Genomic DNA, 21,875 nt, shown 5'->3' on the forward strand with positions numbered 1-21,875 from the left:
ACTGAGGAATTTTGAAAAACAAGATTTTTTAATAAAAATTTATTCTTAATATTCTTATCTGTTCACATTTGGTAATACGATACTCCATGTATAGATACATAATAAGAAAATATTTTTACTGAAAAAATTCTAAAATGTGCATCAAGATGCTCTTTTTTAAAATTTGAATAATTTAATAAAAGTGCCTGATGGGAACCAAAAGAAAAGGGGAAACAACTGAGGAATTTTGAAAAACAAGATTTTTTAATAAAAATTTATTCTTAATATTCTTATCTGTTCACATTTGGTAATACGATACTCCATGTATAGATACATAATAAGAAAATATTTTTACTGAAAAAATTCTAAAATGTGCATCAAGATGCTCTTTTTTAAAATTTGAATAATTTAATAAAAGTGCCTGATGGGAACCAAAAGAAAAGGGGAAACAACTGAGGAATTTTGAAAAACAAGATTTTTTAATAAAAATTTATTCTTAATATTCTTATCTGTTCACATTTGGTAATACGATACTCCATGTATAGATACATAATAAGAAAATATTTTTACTGAAAAAATTCTAAAATGTGCATCAAGATGCTCTTTTTTAAAATTTGAATAATTTAATAAAAGTGCCTGATGGGAACCAAAAGAAAAGGGGAAACAACTGAGGAATTTTGAAAAACAAGATTTTTTAATAAAAATTTATTCTTAATATTCTTATCTGTTCACATTTGGTAATACGATACTCCATGTATAGATACATAATAAGAAAATATTTTTACTGAAAAAATTCTAAAATGTGCATCAAGATGCTCTTTTTTAAAATTTGAATAATTTAATAAAAGTGCCTGATGGGAACCAAAAGAAAAGGGGAAACAACTGAGGAATTTTGAAAAACAAGATTTTTTAATAAAAATTTATTCTTAATATTCTTATCTGTTCACATTTGGTAATACGATACTCCATGTATAGATACATAATAAGAAAATATTTTTACTGAAAAAATTCTAAAATGTGCATCAAGATGCTCTTTTTTAAAATTTGAATAATTTAATAAAAGTGCCTGATGGGAACCAAAAGAAAAGGGGAAACAACTGAGGAATTTTGAAAAACAAGATTTTTTAATAAAAATTTATTCTTAATATTCTTATCTGTTCACATTTGGTAATACGATACTCCATGTATAGATACATAATAAGAAAATATTTTTACTGAAAAAATTCTAAAATGTGCATCAAGATGCTCTTTTTTAAAATTTGAATAATTTAATAAAAGTGCCTGATGGGAACCAAAAGAAAAGGGGAAACAACTGAGGAATTTTGAAAAACAAGATTTTTTAATAAAAATTTATTCTTAATATTCTTATCTGTTCACATTTGGTAATACGATACTCCATGTATAGATACATAATAAGAAAATATTTTTACTGAAAAAATTCTAAAATGTGCATCAAGATGCTCTTTTTTAAAATTTGAATAATTTAATAAAAGTGCCTGATGGGAACCAAAAGAAAAGGGGAAACAACTGAGGAATTTTGAAAAACAAGATTTTTTAATAAAAATTTATTCTTAATATTCTTATCTGTTCACATTTGGTAATACGATACATAATAAGAAAATATTTTATTGACTAATATAATAATTAATTTCATGCGTCATGAGCGAGACAGTATCGTGAAATCATCTCTTAAGAATTTCTCCCAAACCATAAGTGGAGCAAATTTTAAATTGATGAAAAATTCATGTTCTTTCAACAAAACACATTTATTAGGGCGAAAAAACAACCATAACAGATGTTTAATATCTTAGAGATTATGGGTGATGCCATGTAATATTTTGTTACTTATAATTTCTTTAAAATGATGTTTATTAAATCCTTGCAACATTTTTATGACAAACAATGAAAGACCAAATTTAAAATTTAAATTACTTAACACGGAATAACGAATTATATTTATTAGTTAAATAATTTTGATTAACAAATTATAGTGATAGTAACATTATAAAAGATTTACCACATTAGTAGTGTCGTAATGTAAAAAACCTATTTGATAGACCCAAATATCATACGTATATATATGCTGCAGAAAATTACAGTATAAAGAACCGGCACTTTGGAAGAATATCCCGTAATATCCATTTTTAGCGAAAAGCATTTTACCGTAATTTTTGCAGAAATATTTATTTAATGCGAGTCGTTCAGTAATTTTAAGGTAATTATTACTGCCAAAATTACGGTATGTCTGATTTTTGCTTTTCCTTAACATGTTCCGGTAAGAATAGATTTTAAGTTTAAAAGTGCTAGCACCCTGAGTGCCAGTATTTTTTACCGTAATTTGATCCGGATACCGTAGTTTTCATCACGCAGTTACAGTAGTTTTTTTACAGTATACTGGGGTATAACTGACTTTTATTCGTGGTGTGATTTTATCAAAATTATTTTTAAATTTATTTGAATATTAATTTCTATAAGAAAGAACATTAAAAACCTTAATTCAATAAGCCTAAAAACAAAATAAAATAATTCCTAAAAACAAAAAATAATTGAACTGTAATCTGTAATAAAATATGTCAGTAACAATAGAATTTAAATAAAATCTGTTGAAAGATTTGAAAAATCTCAAGATATAAAGGCAAACTATCAGTAAATGAAAAAACTAATTTTTCAGTAAATCAAACTGTTTTAACTATGTTTAGCTTCATTTAATCTTTTGCTGTTACTTAATTACAACAAAAGACTATCCTCTAAAAATGATATTAGGGAGTTTTAGTGCTTTCACTTAATATTCCATACTTTCACGTACCCATCAGGGCAGTTACTGTAGAACACTCTTTTTCCTATACAGATAGTGCAGAACTTGCGTACTTGAAGATGCGAGATGCTAAGAGCGCATATCTTCTCAATAGAGATTAGAATATAGTGCACGTGTTCGTTATGGCTCCGATCAAATGATCTATAAAAAGTTTAAATCTGGTATAATTTCACAATATGTTTATCTCGGTGATCTGTCAAAAAGAAAACATGAACTATCAAAGTATTATTAAAATTTGTACTGAGTTTTAAACTTAACATTTACGAATTTCTATTTCAATATATTTATATATAAATTTCCAATAGAGTATGCTAGTTAATGCTAAAAAAAATTGATAATAATTAACATTCTTGTAAATAATGTTATTTACATTAAATGAAAAATTGCGGTTAAATGGATGGCACATGCTTTTTTAAAATTTGCACCATTTTCCATGCAAAAATATCTTTTTTCAGCTAAAAAATTATTGCGTATTTAGTTTTCTTAAAATGAAGCATCAAAAACTGAATCTATCATATACCGCAAAAACTAAATTTTCAAATAAAAAGCTTGCTATCTATTATTAGAACTGTTTGAAAAACTTAAAGTATTTTTAATATGTTAAAAGAAAATGTATAGTTTGATAATAGAATCAGTTCAAACTTTTAATCAGGGTATGTTACAACTGTTTAGCACATTGTCTACCCTTTTAGTAAAATTCTAGGGCGTAATTATACGGTAATTGTAAAAAAGGTTAATTCCGGCCGGTTTCCCTCATAGTGTTTTTTCTGATATACTTTTTACGAGCAAAGGAAGATTTTTGAGAAGAAGCGGTCAAATCTCAAAAAATCGAACTGAGGTCTAAAACTTTACAGGGTGATTTGCCAAAATATTTAATTAAAGATAAATTCTACTATATCAAATTTTAGCAACTTGTTTAATCCTATGAATCATATTATAAGACAACAAAAGTTTGAATTTCTAAATTTGCACTTAAGAAGATTTTGTTTATGGCCCGAGTAAAAATACGATCAGATAAATTTAACAGTATCAAATTATAATTTACCTAGCTGGGCATGGCAGCTCTGTAGTAAACTATGGTCTTTAATTCTGCATAAAAATATTAATAGTTTTTTATCCACTTAATTTTTTTTTGTTGATAAAATCATGTCACCGTCCTGAGAGGTCTTAATTCTTTAACTGTGAAGTGAGCTCTCAATATCGCTGTATAAATGACATAGATGTTTGGTAATAGATGTTTTGAGTTACAGGTTAAATAATTTCTTAGAATTTGTGCATCACTTACTTTTAAACTCTTTTTCCAGCATAAACTTATATCTTCCTGTACTCGTCAAGGCCACCTTTTTATGCAATTGATATGAATCAAATACGAAACGCACAAGGCAAAGATTTTTTGCAGATACATAGAACTACTTATAAATTCGTTGCAACACAAATTGCTTAAAAAGTACCTGAAAAAACGAGTGAAATGTGTAGTCAGAGTTACTGACCAACATTCTCAGAAAGTTAAAAAAAAAAAACCAGTAATAAAATTTTTGAAAGGAGGATCCGAAGACATGCCATCACAATTTTGTGAAAGGCCACTTCCTCAATTTATTGTTGATGATGTTGATGTTGATGATGATGTGGGGGGGATCTCTGCTACTCGCTTTTATCCCCCTTGCTGTAAGGTGTATTTTTGTGAGTTGAGTTGTTGATGCTGAAGATGATGACGATGAGGTGATGAGAGTGCACGCTGTTCTTGAAGAAGCGAAACAAGTTTACAGTAGAGATCAAAATTAAATATTTTCCAAAACACTTTTGGAGAGGAAGATTAGAAAAATTAAAAACTAGCATTTGGTGGTTCCAATACTTTTGGAGAATTTATTGTTTATTGGTACAACATACATTTTCAGGCTTGTGTGCTCAATTAAGGCTTATAAACCTTTGTCAAGTAGATGTTGTTGTTGTTAATTTACGTCGCACTAGAGCTGCACAATGGGCTATTGGTGACGGTCTGGGAAACATCCCTGAGGATGATCCGAAGACATGCCATCACAATTTTGATCCTCTTCAGAGGGGATGGCACCCCCGCTTTGGTAGCCCGACGACCTGCATGCGAAGTCGAGCACTTTACGGTAGAACAGTTTAACGAGGGTTAATACCGCACACCCTCGGTCCCTACACAGACTGATCCAAGTGGTCACCCACCCGCACACTGACTGCAGGCAGTGATGCTTGACTTCGGTGATCTGCTGAGAACCGTATCTTAACGATAAGTCCACTGCGGGACCACAACACAACACAGAGAAGAACATCACGAAGAATACATCCAAGGTTACGGCGGGATTCAAACCCGTCACCTCCAAGCTTAACAGAGTGTTTGGCGAGTGATACCGCTCGGCCAGGGAGGCCCCTCTGCAATTTAGACACAGATCTGAAGAGGAAATTTTTTCTAGATCCCTGTACCCATGATACTGCTTAGCAACCGACCACAGGGCTTTCGATTGCACAGATTTTACGAGCACGAATGTCGCACGCACTCGGTGAGTCTAACGGAGTCGAGGATCGAACCCCGGCCCCTCCGGACCGAAGTCCGATTCTCTAACTACTTTGCTAGCAATGCCCAGAGCATTCGAAAACTCATCTCTTTATCTTTGCAATTATTCAAAAAAAAAGTTATTTCTGTTAGATTACTTATTCGAGGAACTTCTGTTCTCAAAATATTAAATTAGGAAGAAGAAGCAGTGAGTTTTCAAAGATCCGCATAGAACTTTTATTGCAGTTTTTAGTGTTTTTTTTCACTCCACCAAACATTCTATAGCATGGAGGTAGCGGGTTCGAATTGCAGCGGAACCCTGTCTGTATACTGGTGCTTCCCTTCTTTAAATTACTTAGTTATAATAATTAATAAATAAATATCATTATTTATTTGTTTTTTTTTTAATTTATTGGCACACATCATGCAGACTTGTGTACGTAATTACATTTGTACGACTTAAAAGTCTCTATCAAGTAGAAGTCCAGCAGTTTCTCAGACCGTCACCAACAACTCATTGTGCAGCACTAGTAGTTGTTGTTCTTGTTGTTCTTAATTAACGTCGCACTAGAGCTGCACAATGGGCTATTGGCGACGGTCTGGGAAACATCCCGGAGGATGATCCGAAGACATGCCATCACAATTTTGATCCTCTGCGGAGGGGGTGGCACCCCCGCTTCGGTAGCCCGACGACCTGCGCGCGAAGCAGCACTAGTACAACGTAAATAAAGTACTACTACTACTACCTCCTTACTATTTACACTCTTATACAATTCTAGGCACTGGAGAGTTCTAGAACTCATATTGATTTCGTTACAGAAAGCTCATCGCATTTTCGATCCAAATCTATCGAAGATGTTGTAGGGCCAATCCAGTCGAGTGGTCTTGTCCAGCCACCTAACGTGGAGGTAGCGAGTTTGAAAACCGTAGCCTCGTAAAGTGCAGCTTTGTGATGTCCCTCACCTTCTTTTGCTATGTTCTTCAACTTGACAAGGCTTAGAAGCCTTACTTTGCAATAAGCACACGTGCGTACACTAGAGCCGCACAATGGGCTATTGGCAAACGTCTAGAAAACATCACTGAGGATAATCCGAAGACATGCCATCACAATGTTGATCTTCTCCAGAGGGGATGGCTACCCACTTTGCTAACCCGACAACCTGCGTGCGAAGTCGAGCCCTTTACGGTATAACAGTTTAACGAGGATCAATACCGTGCACCCTCGGTCCCTATGCAGGCTGATCAAAGTGGTCACCCACACACTTACTGACAGCAGTCAGTGATGCTTGACTTCAGTGTTCAATTGGGAAGAGTCTTCAATTCACTGCGGGACACAATAAGCACACAAGCTTGCATAGGTATGTGTAATAATAAATAAATAAAAAAACAAAATGTAATTCTTAGTCCTTCTGATATAATTAAAAAGGTAAATGTATTTACTAATAAAACACATTAAAGTAAATCTTTTCAAAAATGAGAGTCGTTCATCTTGCTTTCTTACATCCTTGGTTTTTGTACTTTATCTTACAGAAAATTGGAGAGGAAGAATTTTTTTCTTTTTACATGAGCCCTTTTTATCAGTGACAAGAGACGAAATTTACAATCTCAGCTATAATTGGAACGAAACAAGTTAGTATTTTTTTTCTTTCATTTATTTGGTAGATGAGTTTATCTTTATAAAGAAAACATTCGCTGTAAAATTGTAAGCAAAGAACAACTTATCTAAATTTCTTTATCTTAAACTCTCTTGGCCATTACGCCAAATTATCTGAAATTTTATATAACAGACGATTAGGGTTTTGTTTGTATAAACAAACAAAATAAATCAACAAATAATTTTTAAAACCCCAGCTATATAATAACATAAAAATTGGTTACGTTTTAATTTGATTCCACATTTAAAAACAAACATTTTTGGGAGAAATTTATTTAAATCAAAGATTTCAATTTGAAAATTTTCAGATTATTTCAATTTTCAGGCTATTTCAATTTGAAAATTTTCAGTCTTGTATTTAGTGTCACATTTATAAAGTATTTTCATATTTGTATGAAAATTTGATGAAAAGAATCGAAGTGTTATAGAAGTAAACAAATATTCAAGCGTAGAATCCAATTATATATTCCAAAATTCTGAATTTTCGCTTACGAAAATGAAAATAATAATCACAACCACTTAGGTTTTTCTTTTTTTTTTTTTAACAAGAGTTCAATAATTGTAAAAAAAAAATCTGAATTTACATTTCATTCAACGGATTAAATTACTGTAATTCATCTTTTTTCATCATTATTCTTAATCAATGAAACGTAGCTTTATAGTACGTACAGTACTAAAAAAAAATGGACCATTCAGAAAAAATTTTGATCTAGTAATTAAATCCTCACCTTCTAGGACTCAGTTCTTATGGTTCGAGTTGGTGAACTCAAATATGATAATTAATTAGTGCAGATAGTATTTAAAGTTACGAAATCAGAATCAAAAACGTACTTTCTGTGAGTAAACACGACTTTTTTATATTTTATTTTATAACAGGCATTGAACAGCTGACCAAATTGAAAATTTACGACTACCAGTTTTTAACTCAGTAGCCTTGTAATATTGAACCCTATTCAGAAGACAAGGTAACACCTAGATCAAGCATTGAACAAACTAGCCTTAGAGAAAGACTCTTTGATGGAACTAATACGTATTTGCGTTACATGGAGAGAAAAGCAGCGAATACCTCACAAGGTAGCCTGACGGCAAGAAGATTCTAATTTAAGATCAGTCTATCTCTGCGAATATGTTTCGTCAGCACTATGGTCAGTGCGAGCCAGGGGCAGATTTCGTATCGATCAGTCATTACTGGCTTTCGAACCTGGGGAGGAGAGAGCTGTCTCCCCCGAGTCACCGAGGGTTCCAGATATGCCATCTCACCCTGTTTCTAATTTCATTTCAATTCTGTGACCTAATATCAATTTCGCAGTTTGAGCCGTGGTGGCTCAGAGAAGAGAGCACTCATCTTCCAAGGAGGTGAACCAGGTTCGAATCCCTGCTGTGAATGGTTGATACAAATTCCGCTTCACACTGCTGACGTAAAATATCCTCAGTGGTAGACGGATCTTGAGTTAGTCTCCTTGCCTTCGGACTAACCGTGGAAGGTTTTTGTGGTTTTCCTCTCTATGTAACGCAAATGCGCGTTAGTTCCATCAAAAAGTCTGCCATGAAGACAGATTTCTACCAATACTTGGAAAAGTAAAATAAAAAATAATGCAGTTTTATTGTACAGAATGTTTTTTTTTCCCCTTTTTTTTTTTTTTTTTTTTTTTTTTTTTTTTTTTTTTTTTGAATAAACGTAAGAATCCTTGTGAAAAATGAAGTCAAGAAATTGCACATTTGAGGTCGCAAACTTAGATTTGAGCAATGAAAAATACAAACTGTATCAAAATCCGACAAATCACTTTTAGGAAAAGCGGGCGTACAAAATTCCAAAACCAATTTAGTTGAAAGCATTCCAACAATCGCTTCTAACAAACGTTCTATATATCTTCTCCGTACCCTCCCGTAATCAAACAGGATTGGATATTTTTTACAGACACACTTTCCTTCTTAATGATTTGTCAAATTTTATTATCTTTTTTGTTTTACTAAGCTTAAATATTAATTTTAATTCCCTAATGTGTGCAATTTTCTTTTATTGGTGTCATTGCTTTTTAAAAAGTATTTTTATGGAACACTCTACTGTATAATGACCACAGTTTAGAACCGTTCATCAAATGTAATTCTTGTCAAAATAACCCTTCCTGACAATTTTTTTATCGAACAGATACCAAAATGATTATTTATTTGTTAAAAATTATTTATTAAATGACTATTACAAAATGATTATTACTATTAATATTTATATTTTTAGTAATCGGAACTTCTTTTTAAGTCTACTTATAAACAATTATATATCAGTAATTATAATACATTTAAATTCATTTCACATATCAGTGGTACTTTTTTTTATGTTTATAATTCTTTAATCTGAAACATATATTTCATTATATAATTATTATCGATTAATTGGAATAAATATAATCGTGTTTTTTCTTTCTTTCAGATTTATTCCTCTTTATTATTTATTCCTCAATTATTATTAAGACATCGTTTTTTTTCCATCATATTATTTCATAATTTATTCCTCTGATGAGTTAATCAATTTATTCATTAATCAAATCAATTAATTATTTATTTGTTTATCAGATATATTCATCATTTCTTTATTTATTTCACAAATTTACTTGATCGATTTATCAGATTGATTCCTCATTTATTACTATCATATCAATTCCTCATGTATTCATCTATTAGATCAACTCATCGTTTATCGATCTATTAGACCAATTCCTCGTTTATTGATCTGTAATATCAATTCATCATTTAATCAATCACCAGATCAATTCCTCATTTCTTCATTTTTCATTTAAAAAAATATATTTTCATCGGAATAAACAAAAGCCAAATAAATGCGAAATAATTGTTTGAAAAATTCAATTTCATATAAGTCCTCGGGAACCACTGTCAATTAATTCACGAGTCGCATTTAATTTGTGTACGGTATTTTTGACATGCATGTTACATATACTTTAAAAACATACTTTGGCAAAATCGCTAAGAATTGATATTAATGTTTGCATTGACGTAAGTGGGAAAAAATTAAATGTTTACAATAGCAATCCACTTCATGATTTGCGCAGTTACCTATCTTGTTAATAATTGCTGTTAGGCACTTTATTGACAGGAAGTGATGGTAAAAGCATTAGAAATTTCAACCAACTACTTAAAAAGCGAGTTAATTTTAGCAAGAAATTATTACAGGATGTTTAGGCTAATAAGGGGATACGCGTGTATTAGTTTACATTTGATGAAAATCATTTCCCGGCTGGTTTTAAAAGTGACTTTATTTAGTTTTAAAATGAATAATTACTAAAAAGAAAGAAGGAAGGCTCATGGGATAGCTTCTTGGCCAGCTGGTTTATGATCTCGATATTTTTTTCACTATTCGTCTTGAAAGGTCATGAAGCAATTACAGTCAAATATCCGATTGCTCTAACTTTTATTTGAATGTAATAATCGTATTTGCTTAATGAATATTAATTAAATGGCTTTAACAAACTCCGAAACAATTTCAACTTAAAAATAATAAACATTTTAAAGTAATTAACAGTCAAGTATTGTTTTGTAACAGTTAATTATTGTTTTGAAAACACTGCTGAGTGGATTTTATTTTATTTAACTTCATGTAGTAATATTGATGGTTTGAAATAAGAGTTCTACTAAATAATGTAGATTAGTTTTTATTATTAGTTTCTTAAGAAGTTAGAGGAAATAATAAAATAGTTAAATAGAACTACATTTTTCAAGTACGCAGTAAAAAAGGTTTGGTGCATAGTTGCCACCATTTTTGGTGTTGAGGTAAGCTAAAAAATTTTACAGTGTATGTAGTCACATTTTTTTTTATTTGCTTTTTCTGTTATTTTTGTTCATTTAATTACTCATTTCTTGCTTATTTGTTTGTTTACGGACACTTCATGATTTGCGCAGTTACCTATCTTGTTAATAATTGCTGTTAGGCACTTTATTGACAGGAAGTGATTGTAAAAGCATTAGAAATTTCAACCAACTACTTAAAAAGCGAGTTAATTTTAGCAAGAAATAATTACAGGATGTTTAGGCGAATAAGGGGATACGCGTGTATTAGTTTACATTTGATGAAAATCATTTCCCGGCTGGTTTTAAAAGTGACTTTATTTACTTTTAAAATGAATAATTACTAAAAAGAAAGAAGGCTCATGGGATAGCTTCTTGGGCAGCTGGTTTATGATCTCGATATTTTTGTCACTATTCGTCTTGAAAGGTCATGAAGCAATTACAGTCAAATATCCGATTGCTCCGATTGCTCTAACTTTTATTTGAATGTAATAATCGCATTTGCTTAATGAATATTAATTAAATGGTTCTAACAAACTCCGAAACAATTTCAACTTTAAAATAATAAACATTTTAAAGTAATTAACAGTCAAGTATTGTTTTGTAACAGTTAATTATTGTTTTGAAAACACTGCTGAGTGGATTTTATTTTATTTAACTTCATGTAATAATATTGATGGTTTGAAATAAGAGTTCTACTAAATAATGTAGATTTGTTTTTATTATTAGTTTCTTAAGAAGTTAGATGAAATAATAAAATAGTTAAATAGAACTACATTTTTCAAATACGCAGTAAAAAAGTTTTGGTTCATAGTTGCCACCATTTTTGGTGTTGAGGTAAGCTAAACATTTTTACAGTGTATGTAGTCAAATTTTTTTATTTGCTTTTTCTGTTATTTTTGTTCATTTAATTACTCATTTCTTGTTTGTTTGTTTACTTACTGACAACACAAATTTCCATGCTCATTCGAATCATTTTATGACGTCATAGCAAAAATATTTCGTTTAAAAAACAAGCACATTTTTAGTAATATATTCACACTAAAATTCCCTCAAGCAATTGTTATTTTGGCAAATTTATATAATTTTTTGGACCATAGCTATAGTTATGTGCAAAAAAGTTTTTGTTTACCTGAACACCGAAAATGGTGGCAGTTACACCAACATTTTAGACAGTGTGGACAAAAAAGAACAAAACAATTGAACCACTGAAATTCTTAAATACTGCATGTTATAAATCTCTTATTTGATTGAAGTGACGATCTTGTATTTTATATATTTCGAAAAATATTACCAAATAGAATGAATAACAATAATTAACTTATATGTGAAAATTAAATCCTCCGACCACAACTTCATTGACAGTTAAACTCTTTTGAAACAGCATTCAAAGCGTTATCAGTTTACAAAAAATCTTAAAATATATTTTCTGATATCAATGAACTTGTGTTTAGATACTTTTTAAAAAAATTTCTTAACCGTAATTGGAAGAGCTTTTGCTAATTTTATATTTAAAACTTTTAATAGACATATCTTGGTGTTAGCAATAAGTTTAGAAATATCTCGTGCGCAGTGATTAATTCTAAAGAAACACAAGAATGAGATGTCATAATTATTCTAAGAAAGTATCACTGTTAAACAATCGTAAGTAACTTTTTTAATAATATAGCGCAGTGAAAGTTTGAAAAATGCCTATTCTGGTCAATGAAGTTGAAATTACACATTTCTTTTTAAAAATTTTCTAAAACGCAATAGGAAGAGCCTATACTTTTTTTTAGTTAAAATTTAAAGTGCATTTTATTTTATTATTTAATAATAATTTAATAAAATTTAATTCAGTTAATTTTTTTAATTAAAATTTAATGCGAAAGGTACGTCAAAAGTAAAAAAAGTTCATGAAAATTTATTCACTACTCCTTTCATTCGTATTTTTTAAATATTTCCAGTGGTATTACCATACATTTTTTAAAGTTAAATCATAGAAAATCATGATTTAATTAAAAAAAACTTAGGAGAAAAAAAAATTTATTTTACTTTTTATACAAAAAAACTTTCATGCAAATTTGCGTGTTTTTTTTTCCCAAATACTTTTTTCCTGTATTATTTAATTGCAAAGTAAAGTAATGAGGTAATAAATACTTACAAACATACCCAAAGACTTAACAGTTCGTGAGTTAAGAGATTTTTAACGATATTTCAACCTAAAATATAGTTTTTATAAACACTTTATCACAATGTTTTGCTTAAGTTATTAGTATAATTCACGTAATTTTAGCACTTTTTTTCAGTTTAATTCAGAATTATAGCAATTCGCGTTAACAATCTTTAAAATTTTTACTGAAGGAACTATTATAATAGAATTGAACACTGATAACAATGAAGTAGTGTTGGTACTTTTTACATTATTATAATAATTGTTGTAATATTTTATTATTTTATAGATGTAATTATTTAAATTTAAGAATTGCATTAGTTGAACAACGTTTCCCGAATAAAAGTACACAATTTAATTTTACTTCAAAATGTATTTTTGAAAAGATCTTTGTAGGAAAAGGAAGAAAAAAAAGAACTTTTTTTTCTGCCCTTTCCCCTAAAATCAAGGTGGATCTTATTCGAATTGAAAGGTGTTCGAATTCACTTCATTTGTAAATAAAAATTAGTGCAAAGATGGGGCATAATATTATATTTTGCACAATATGTAATAAAAATATTGGAAGCTTCAGAACTATTAACGTTTTGATTTGAAGAATTTAAAAAAAAAATTTACGACTGTTTAAGGACATACAAATTTGAACACATAATTTAATTGAAAATACATAATGGTCATAAAATGATCTCAGAGTCGATACATGTGCATTTTAAATAGGCAAAGGGGTAAGTATCAACAAGTAATAAAATTAGTTTTTAAACTTATTGATTTTAAAAAAAGCAAGTGTAATCAAAATAGAACTTATTTTACCCAAAAAACAGAGTCTGAAGTAAATAATCTTAACATTTTTTTATTTTGATTAATATTAAGATCTAATAAGTATTGATTTATAATAAACAAGTGAACTTAATTCCAACTAAGTAAAAACAAAAGTAGTTAAATATTTTTTATTATTAACGTCAATTTTTTTTTATAATCTATACACTGCAAATTAATATTAAATGTCAGAGATCAATAATATCATTTTAGAAATACCCATTTTGTTAAGGTAAAAGAAATAAAATTACACCGGTAATTATTATTTTGAGTTATTAATATTAAAATGCTTTAAAACGTTGATTTCTTGAACATTTTCCTTTGTTCAAGCATGAATTGAAATTATATAAGAAAGTATATATAAAGATTACAAAGAAACTCTATACTTAAGCAAAATTATTCTGATTTATCAATAATATATCATAAGAATTGATTTTTTTGTATTTTTTTTCGGTTCTTTTTCCGATGCTTTTTTTTTCCACGTAAGAAACTATACGTGATATAAGAGCACATAATAGTTTATCATATAGTTATTAACTAGCTAGTACACAATATAGATAAAGTTGTGGTAATATATGCACAATATAGTTACACAATATACTTATAGTTACAAATATAGATAACTTAGTAGCTGTAATCTGATTCAAAAATTTTTTTTATCATTTTTAAATAAACTGTAAACAGAACTAGAATATTTATTTTAAAAAAAGACTTTGCGTAAAAACTGCATTACTTGAAATTAAATCTATCACATAATAAATAATTGCTAAGAGATCATATTTGTGAATACTCTGATCATATGATTCATACAGCTTCATATACGACTTTCAAGCTGTTGCTATGACTTACCGATTGTAAGTCATATTATGAAGCCTGTCCTTTAAATACTAATCATTTTATCTTCTCTCAAAAGATATAATTCTTCTTCCCATACCCTTAAAAATCGTCAAGAGGTTGTAAATCTCGGGTTATCTAGCTTGGAGGCATCAATGTCTTGATTCAAGTTTCTTGCAGTTCTTGAATAAATGTGATTACCAATGATCTTTACACCATCCTTTCATTCTTATCTTCTTTAGAATGAAGTCGGAAATTTAGAATAACGATCTATGATGTAGTAAAATGAATTTGTCGCTTGCAGATGCATAATTTTTGCTATTACTTGCAATATTTGTTAGTTTATTTCTGAAATTGCAGTTATTTTGAAATATAGTATACAATTAAATTTATTTTCTAATTTACCTAGGTACACAATTTTTAAAAAAAGCATCGAATTTTAATTCTTCCTTAAATTTTTGTAGTTGATAATGCTCCATTTATTTATTTTACATCTTTTGTACGTTCGGCATTATTTAAAGTAGTTTCTTTTTAATGTACTTTCCAAAAAATTCATATGAATTTCACTATGAATTTAAAAAAATATCTTTTTTCCGCGGAAAATAAATAAATAATAACATAGTAATAAATATTAAAAAAATTACTTTTATTTTAAAGTATTTCAAACACCAATATTATTAAGGAAGTTTAATAAGAACCCATGTAGAGGGACATTTTAAAAACTCTTATATTTCCGAGTCAATTATAGAACACTTATCTTTTTTGCAAAAAAAAAAATTTTTTTTTCGATAAGCGGCATTTAATGCTAAAATATTTTTTGTAAACACCTTTTCGATATTTCTATAAATCTCGGAACAAAGCACCGGGAATAAAAGCACTGGGAAGAAACCTAGAATAAAAACAGTGGAAAAAACACCGGAAAAAGTACCAAAAAAGGCACCAGAAAAAAAAACACCCGATAAAAAAACCTAAAAAAAGCAAAAGATAAAAGTCGATGCAAAATTCACTTAAGTGAATAGTGAAACTGATGTAAAATTACCATTCAGATCTTAAAATTTAGAAAGCTTCTGAATTTTCTTAAATTAAAAAGCTTCTTAGAATCTAGAAAAGTGATTTTATATTCTGAATCTTCTTTTATGAGTCAAAATTTACAACTATAATTTAAAAGAAAAAAGAATTAAAAGGCTTAAATTCGAATGCAAAGAAGTTGATAATGAAGCAAGAACCTTTAACGAATAAGATTTAGTGTTACGACAATAGAATTGGCATTTTCTACCAGCCTTATAATTCCTTAAAATAGCCATTAATATTTTTCTTTTCACTATTGATTGAATCGATTGGTGATTTCACTATTTTTTTTCAAATCATAATTAGCAATATTTCAATTGGTCTACCTAGCAGTAAACTTTATTCGCTTCGGTATAAATTTATTGAATTAAATATTTTTTTAGAAAATAAGCATACTTATTTTTCGGTGCAATAATTCATAGATATGTGCCTCATATGCTTAAGGAATAAAAAATTCAAATAAAACAGAGCGAGGCACCAGGAAAAATTACAGTTCCATAAAATTTTACGATTCACACCATGTAAACCAAATTTTTCGTAAAATGATAAGAATAATAGTTAAAAAATTCGATTAAAGGAAAATTTAAAGAAAAAAAATCTCTTTAATCTATATTAAGTAGAATGTGCCAAAATAAAGGATACAGGCACACACTGAATATTTTCTTGATCGTTTCTATGTAATCAAATTCAGTCGTCAAATTTAATCAATAAACAATTGTAAGAAAGCAACATTTTTAGAGGATATTTTTTTTAATTATAATTTAGGTCTTTTATCATTATTTTCATCTTTTTTTTGTTCATCCCATCAGAAAAATCCGTTGAATTAGACAAGGAGAAAATTGAATTTATAAAAAAAACAGGACTAATCTATGTCCTCTAATGTTAAATACTTAAAAATGTTAATGCAATATTTTAAAACCCACTCGAAACTTTGAATAAAACTTTTTTTTATGGGGGAAGAAAACAAGGGGTATTCGGTGATAAAGCTATCAAAAAAGAGTTCTCCAGGAGCATGAGTGAAGATAGAGCAATTTTTTGATGGCTGCGCAAGCATGAGATTGATGCCCGAGCCACTCCCACGCATCGAGAACTCTCCAAACACGTTCCCCCCTCCTGCTCACACAAGCAGTTCTTTTATCTCGAAGAAAAGAAGGGGGGAGTAGCGGCTTTCCCTTTTTCATTTTATCTTCGAGACCCTCTCACTGTAAGATTGAATTTCAGGCACTTTTGCCTTTTCGCTTATCGGACGGGAGAGAGAACCACCGATTTCTTAAAAATAGTCGCGTATGACCCCGTTCTTCCTACAACAAGAGTCACAAAGACACTAGACAAGTGTGGAATTTGGTAATGAATAGTGAAACACTTTTTGTGGACAATATTTTTCCTTGCATGGAACCATTTGATAAGCATTTTTTCTTTTTCTTTTTTGTAACAATTGAATATGTACGGAATTTGGCGGTTATTGTTAAAAAAAAAAAAGAAAGAAAGCAAGATAGATGACGATTTTAAGGAATTTTGAGGATGGAGGAAAATGGAATTCCATTGTCTTAATTCAGAATCTTATTCGTTAGACAAAAATGCATAATTCACATTCAATGACTGAGTTCGAACTTTAAATTTTTACTATACTGCGTAGGCTTCACAGGGACCCAATTTTTGAGGGGGACGAAATTAAATTACACAGTCGCAATAATTCTTTAACTTTCACAAATAAAAATAAAATTTAAATATGGTAAATACATGCCAAAAGATTAATTATTTTTTTCCTTTGTTTTTACTTTAAGGAATAAGTAATTTAAATCAATGATAATCCACAAAAATTTTCTTTATTGTCAGGAATATGGAGGGGGTATTGGAGATTTCTAATTTTGAGGGGGACACTCACACCCACTGTGCCCCCAGCCAACGACGCCCATGCTTTACTGAAAGTATAAGGAATAACTGAGCTTCAAATTGACATTTAAAAATTTGGAGGTGGTTGTTTAGAATTGCATCTATTTCTTTCGGCTTCATTATAAACACTCTTTTCTTCTTTCATATAGCCTAAAAGATATATTTTAACTATTAAACAAAGTACTGTATAGTTACCAAACATATACACTTATTAAAAAGCTTACAGAGCTAAAGCTTGCTCCCTACACGATGATCAAAAAATTACAGTCGATATAATTTCTTTTAGTAAATGTTTGTTGACACTAAATATTTTAAAGGACGATATTATTTTAGAAATATCTCAGTGTTGAAGTTTAATATTTCAATTTCTCTTCAACAATTGCGTCACAATATTTTGATAAGCTTGAAGCTTCCCAGTCAGCAAACAATGTCATTGTTCTGTTAACACTATTTTGTTTTACTAATGTTTGACAGCATATTTATTTATTACGCTTTGTTTCACGAGTTTTTTTTTGAAAAATTCTAAATGCATTTTTTGACCAGATCTTAAAATGTATATTCTGCAATCACCACCCTTAATATATAGTTTAAAAATCACTCACAAAAACGAAGTATAAAAAATGCTAATTCATTAGGGATCTTACATAAGTATTTTGACGAGAAAAAATTGAGAATAATTTTTGAGGTGGGTTACAATGGAATTGGGAATGAAAGCTCTAAAATTGTTGACTAAATTCTTTGTTGACTAAAATTATAAGAAGATTATTTTATTATTACCAGTGGGTGGAGGTATAGCACCTTTCAAAAACCCAAACTACTGTAGGTGCGACATTTGTGAGAAGTGTATAGTGAGAGTAGGAATAAAAAAAAAAAAGCATTAATTTGTAGTGATTCCTGCAAACGACTTTAATCGTTAGAAAAGAAACAAGGCTAAACTAATTTTTCGAATCTGTTTGGTGAAATTCTTACGCGTGTCCGTCAATGGGTTGCAATGAGAATGACGCTGTAGTCGAATGTTTATAAGAAATAAGTCTGATGCTCTAGAGCAGCAATAGTAAAGAAAAAAGTAAAAAAATGTCAAGTGAATATTTTTCTTCAAAAAAAATTCTGCAAAAAAAGCGTAAAATTTGTAACATAATCTTAGTATTTTACATTCTAATTTATATGTTTTGGATACTATGTGTATGTAAGAAGTGTAAAGAAACAAGCATACAGAAAAATATTATTGTTGAATTAAAAAGTATGGCTTGCAAATAAGTTTACAAATTGAACAGAAAAAAATTCTTACTTTTCCTTAATGCTTTACCATCATCTATAAAGTGTTCTCTTCAAAGTCTACGGGACTGTGTCACTAAAATCGGTATAGATTTATAATTCCAACAGGTGTATAAAACACAACAGAAGTAAATTATACATCCATATAATCAATTATTTTTTAATTAATTAAAAGGAGAATTTAGGTTACAAATCTACAATATGTGTTATATCAGTATATATGTTATAAAAAAGTGAGTTAATAATGTAGTTAATAAATAAATCATAAATTAACACCATAAGTTGAGCAAAAATCTTGATCTTATGTGACTTTAGCTGATAGACACTTTTACTTTGTTGTTGAACAGAGAAATGTTGACACAGAGTTAAGTGAAAATGAAATGTCTATTTTTCCGATATTTGATCCTGTTTATATTATAGTCTTTTATCTACCGAAAAATGTTTCAACTTAATCTTCTCAAAGGAACAAACGTCGTCTTCTGTTTTTTTTAGTCATTACGTGTAAAGGGAATCGGGGGAAGTTGAAAACGAAGTAGTCATAAGCACCCCCGCTTCATGAAGCTCTTTCTGTTTATCAAAATAAATGATTTTGGCAAAGGGTATTAGTTTTAATCTTCGCAAGTTCTGAATGATATTGTTGTCATCTAATACTTACATTTCAGAAAATTTTCACTGTTTTATGTGAATTGAAACTGCGCATCAAAAACTAAGATATTTCGATGTATTATTTTATATTTATCGATCATATCGATGTATAAATATACCTGAATACCGACCATATATCGATTTATAAATATACGTGAATATCAACCATATATCGATTTATTTTTATAACAAAAATGTCATATTAAAATATCTCACCAACTTTTATACGAATAATAATAACAAAATTATTCAAAAATTTAAGGTTTTGATTTTATAAATAAGCAAATCAAATTTTAAAGCTAAAAATCTAGCAGAATATAATAGCAATAATATAATAGCATAATATAATAGCATATAATAGCATTTTTTTAAAAGTGGGGGAAAACAAATAATCTATCATGTTTACAAGTCTCCCAAAAGCAATTTTAACAAGCGCTTTCTTTATCGCAAATTTATCAACTTTTCAAGTTTTTTACTGATTAACTAAATTATTAGAAAACTTAAGAACATTTGAAAATACTTCAAAATTTCAACTATAATATTCGTATACAATAAATAATTATCAAGTACTGATTTTTTTTAAATTGTATAAGAATAAAATATTTCATTTTTGAACATATTTCTAACTTAATCGCAAGGTTAATCCTTTGAGATATAGTTGTTAATTAATACTTAATGTGTCACTAGCACCAGGTCAAAAACACGAATTCCGTCTGTGAACATTTCATTCTGGACACAGTTTAAACTGTGTGTTTAAGAAAATGGACACTGTTCAAAAATAAAAAACTCAACTCGGCAATTCAAGCTTTTGGCGAAGTGCCAACGATATGGAAGATTTACACGTAAAAGATATAAAATATTAGAAGTTCCTTTCCGTATTTCTCGTATATTAATTACTGTTTAATAATATCTAATTACTTTCCAATGAAAATTTAAACACAATAAATCAACTGACCAAGTTAAATTGAATGGTTGCCCTAATTTAATGAAATGGAATATTTATCCGAATGTAATTAGGTCTTTTTTGAAACTATTAATTAATATACATGGATTAATTTGAAGTTAATGACAAGGAACTTTTTATATTTAACGTTTCTTGTAAATCTCCTATAATAAAATTACCGTACATAATGTATCAATTAGTCTCTTTAAGGGATTTATATTGTGATGAGGAAAAAATATATTTAAGAAATTATTAAATGTGTTATTTCAGCTCAAATAAAAAAATGTAAGAAAACTTTAGGAGCTTCTCAAGTACTAATCATTTAATTCAAACTTTTAAGATATAAAACATTTCCCTTCCTTAAGCTTTTAATTAATCTTCAGGTATTAATTATAAATAAAACATATCTCACGATTAGAGAAATCAGCTACATGAAAATCCGCTTGTTAACCCGATCGGAATCAGATGTTAAATTCATATAATTTTTAAAGTGCGAATTTTAGATTTTGAATTCTGATACCAATGGGACTTTTTCTTCTTTTTTTTTCATGGAATTTTTCTCTAGATACCCTCGTTTTGTGCTTTTTTTACCGCTTAACTTTTTAACATTTTTAATGTTATAATGGTAAACTTAAATAAGGTAACTCCAAAAGTGACAGATTCAATACACAGAAATGACAGAACGTACTAAAGCAGAGGTCGCCAAAGTGGTCTATATAGACCCCCAGGGGTCTATTTAACATAAGCGGGGGTCGATCTGAGCCAGGGGGTAGAATGGGGGTCGATCCGAACCGGAAGGGTCGATTGGTCGAAGGATTATCTGTGTTTTTCAGATATGTGACAATTAAAAATAAAAGACTTGGAAATATATACAGGTAATCTTCAAAAATTGAGCGACGATTTTAAACTGCGTTTTGTTGATTTGGAAAACATTGACATCCCTGATTGGATTATTGTGCCATTTTCTGCTCATCATTGATTAAGAAGCAATAAATCCGTAGTTACTTTACTTATTATTTCTACTTATAATTACTTATTATTTCATAAATATTATGGTATTTATATTTCAACATTAAAATATTTTTCATAACTATGTACTATTACTTTAATAAATGTTCAAAATCATAAAATAAATGTACAAACACAGTATCTAATAGAGTTTTATCTTAATTAACAGAAAATTACTTTTATGGGGGTCGATGGAGATTTCGAAAAATTATGTAGGGGTCGATGATCAAAAAGTTTGTCAACCCCTGTACTAAAGTAATTTAAACTCATTGCTTCTTTGGGGTGTCAAATCACGGAAAAAAAAGTCAGGAGAAACACCTAGAAAAAAGTACCGCAAAAAAGACACTGGAAAAAAGTACCAGAAAAGAGAAAATGTAAATTTACGACTGTTTAATGACAAACGAATTTAATGACAGTTTAATGGTCATGATATGATCTTTCGATCGATTTACGTGAATTTTTAAATATTTGAATCGAAAG

General features: G+C 29.2%; 1 long non-coding RNA gene across 1 annotated transcript in view; it reads left to right on the forward strand.

The window, feature by feature from the left end:
• The first annotated feature begins 6,797 nt into the window (after positions 1-6,797).
• The window catches only part of LOC139427066 (uncharacterized), a 72,186-nt gene continuing 57,108 nt past the window's right edge, over positions 6,798-21,875 (forward strand). Inside the window, exon 1 of the long non-coding RNA XR_011638227.2 lies at positions 6,798-6,941. This is a non-coding gene — a long non-coding RNA (uncharacterized LOC139427066). The remainder of the gene's footprint in view (positions 6,942-21,875) is intronic.

This window comes from Parasteatoda tepidariorum, chromosome 11, assembly GCF_982258835.1.
Source record: "Parasteatoda tepidariorum strain Cologne lab strain chromosome 11, Ptep-v5.0, whole genome shotgun sequence".
NCBI lineage: Eukaryota > Metazoa > Arthropoda > Arachnida > Araneae > Theridiidae > Parasteatoda > Parasteatoda tepidariorum.